The sequence below is a fragment of the Chaetura pelagica genome, unplaced genomic scaffold (assembly GCF_000747805.2).
Source record: "Chaetura pelagica isolate M959 unplaced genomic scaffold, ChaPel_1.0 scaffold107, whole genome shotgun sequence".
NCBI lineage: Eukaryota > Metazoa > Chordata > Aves > Apodiformes > Apodidae > Chaetura > Chaetura pelagica.
Genome location: NW_009953979.1, coordinates 798,082 through 801,274, shown reverse-complemented (window position 1 = coordinate 801,274; position 3,193 = coordinate 798,082). Strand labels below are relative to the sequence as shown.

At 55.6% G+C, this 3,193-nt stretch overlaps 1 protein-coding gene across 1 annotated transcript in view; it reads left to right on the top strand.

The window, feature by feature from the left end:
- The window catches only part of KCNK3 (potassium channel, subfamily K, member 3), a 63,240-nt gene that overhangs the window by 40,721 nt on the left and 19,326 nt on the right, over nt 1–3,193 (top strand). The window lies entirely within an intron of this gene.

The window sequence follows — 3,193 nt, the reverse complement described above, 5'->3', positions numbered from 1 at the left end:
CTTTCCTCCCCTCCATCACGTGTCCTAGTTTTGGCGCCCCCTGCACAGCCCCATTCCCCCCCACCCCGCAGTTTGGGGGGGTGGTGTCTGAGCCGGTACCCCCTTTTACAGCCCTGCGAGGAGGTTTCTGTGGGGCGGGGATGGGGGGCAGGGATGGGAGGAGGGGGGACAGCAGGTGCTCGGGTGGGTCATAGTGGGGCTGTGGGACAAGAAATCTCCTCAGGTGACCCCTTCCCTGGAGGAGAAGGAATAGGAAGATCCCTTGGGGACAGGGTTCTCCTGCCTTCCCCAGCCTGGTGTGACACCCAGCCCAGAGGGGAACACATGGATGTGTCCCTGCCTGCGTGGACACTCTGGCCCTACAGTGCTCAGGATGGTCTCCCTGCCCCAAGCCCACCCAAGGGTGCCCAGGATGCTCCCCCACTTTGGAAGAGCAGCCACTGCATCGTTCCTCCCAGGTTCCATGCTCTGCATGTTCACCCAGTCACATCTCAACCCATCTTGTCCTTTGGGTCCCCTCAGTAGAGCTCCTGTGTTGACCCGCAGTGCCCTTGTCCCCAGAGTGCCCCACCTTCAGTGCACTGTGAGAGTCTGGAAGGACAGGGGATAGTTGGTGGCTGTACTGTGATGCCACATGACTGGCCTGGCCCTGGTGCCATCACCAGGAGGGGTGGGAGAGTTGGTGGGGCACCAGGTTTGTGATGCAAGGGTTGGGGTGGCTCTTGGTTCCTGCAGCTGAGATAGGGACATTAGGGTGGTTGGTGTCTTTTGGGGATGAGATGTGGGTGTTGTTTTTTGGGAATGAAACACAGAGACTTGGGTGGCTCTTGGCTCTCAGGGTTGAGACGAGGGATGTGGGGGTGGCTGTTGGGGTTTGGGGGTGTAATATGGATGTTGGGGTGACTCTTGGCTTTTGAGGATGAAACACAGATGTTGGAGTGGTTGTTGGCTCTCAAGGATGAGACACAAGTGTTGGGGTGGCTCTCTGTGCCCAAAGCTGAGACACAGGTGCTGGGGTGTCTGTTGGCTCTCTGGGTTGAAACACAGATGTTGGGGGTGTCTGTTGGCTCTCCAAGCTGGGATGCTGGTGTGTTGGAGAGGCCACAGGCAGTGTTGAGGCAGGGTCTGGCTTTTCCAGGGCTGGTGGGAGCAGCTGGGAAAGGCTTTGGAAGTGAAGACAAGCAGCTTATGTTTGACGTGAGCGGGAGGAGGAGCAGGGCAAGGGGGTGCGTGGGGGGCTGGGGAGAGGAGCGAGCGGCGTCTCGCCAGCCAGCACAAAGGATGCTGCAGTGACAGGGACAAAGCCAGGCTGCTGGGCATGGTCCTGACAGGACCTCTAGCCCTGTCACACCCCAGGGACATCCCACCCAGCTTCCTGCACTGCCTGCAAATGCCTCCAGCCCGGGAGGGATGGAGAAGGGGCAGCTGAGGGTGGCTGAGCCCCAACGCAATCATCACATCCCACGAAAAAAAAACACCAAACCACAACAAAAAGCCAAAGCAAAATTAAAACCAACTTGAAATCTCATTTTGGGCTGGACAAAGGAGATCAGGGTCCTCTCTGGGGTTAGAGTGATGACACCTGGTCCCCAAAAATATATATTCAGTGGCACCAGAGAATGCAGGAAGCTCTGAGGGATGTCCCCAAACTGGGATTTATGGCTCTGCAGGTGTCTTTTGCTCCTGGGAGCTTCTGCCTCTCTGTGATGTCCAAGGGTGCATGGAGGGGGAAAGGGCACAGACATAAATATGCACCAAAATGTTGCTTTTACCAAAATCAGATGATTTTGAGGGCAGGCATTTTTGCAGGCAGGTTGCAAAGGAGCTCAGGGGCTGCTGGATGAGACAAAGTGGAGTGGCAAAGGGAGTGAAACCACCAAAAGCCATGGGAGGAGAAAGCAAATCCCATTATTGCCATTAAATGGGATTTTCCGGGGTGGGAGAAAAATAAAAGGCTTTCTTCCATGAAATCACCAACCAGCCCCTCTGGAAAACTCCTGTTGGGGATGGGGAAGAACCCCGTTGTGCTCCAGATCTTGGAAGGCAATGGGTCCCACTTGAGAAGTTTTTCTTACACTTCAGGGTCAGTTTTGGTTGGTTTTGGTTTGTTTTTTTCCCCTTATCTGGGAAAAGAGGCAGGAGGTGAGCCATGCTCCCAGCACTGCCCCAAAGGTCCCCCCCGGCCCCCCCCACCATCTAGTGGGGCATAGAAAGTGGAGTGGCAAAGGGAGTGAAACCACCAGAAGCCATGGGAGGAGAAAGCAAATCCCATTATTGCCATTAAATGGGATTTTCCGGGGTGGGATGGGGAGAAAAATAAAAGGCTTTCTTCCATGAAATCACCAACCAGCCCCTCTGGAAAACTCCTGTTGGGGATGGGGAAGAACCCCGTTGTGCTCCAGATCTTGGAAGGCAATGGGTCCCACTTGAGAAGTTTTTCTTACACTTCAGGGTCAGTTTTGGTTGGTTTTGGTTTGTTTTTTTCCCCTTATCTGGGAAAAGAGGCAGGAGGTGAGCCATGCTCCCAGCACTGCCCCAAAGGTCCCCCCCGGCCCCCCCCACCATCTAGTGGGGCATAGGTGGACATGTCCCCTTGTCACCTCAGTCTCTGACCCCACACCCAGAGACCTCCGTGCTCCAGGGCTGTCTGTGATGACTTTCTCTGGGTTGCTCCCAAAAAACACATCCCAGCCTCACTGTGTGCAGAGAAGTGAGCAGCCATGTGGGCCGGGGCAGGTGGTGAATGCCACCACAGTGTCACCATCTGTCACAGCCCATTTGTTTAGAGACCTCAGAATGAGACCAGGTCCTCACTGACCCTCTTCTCCATGTCAGCCCATCATCCCCATCCCTAGGCTTCCTCCCCCAGTGGCACTGTCCCTGTCCCTAGTCCGTCACATACGTAGCATCTCTTCTGTCGGGAAGCCCTTTCCATAGAGAAAGGATATGATGACAACCCAGCACACACCCCCTCAGCCACATTGGTTGCCAGCAGTACTGGCACAACTCTCCTAGTACCAGCACTGGCGGGATGCAAAGGACCCCAGGTTCTCCAGGATGCAGCACAAGGAAATGTCTTGGGGGACAGGAGCTACCACTGCTGGGACAGGGAGTGGGTCACAGCAGGTTTAGGGCTCTGGTGGGGATGGTCAGGGTGGGGGGAAAGTCCAGGATGGGACAACTGCTGCCTCCA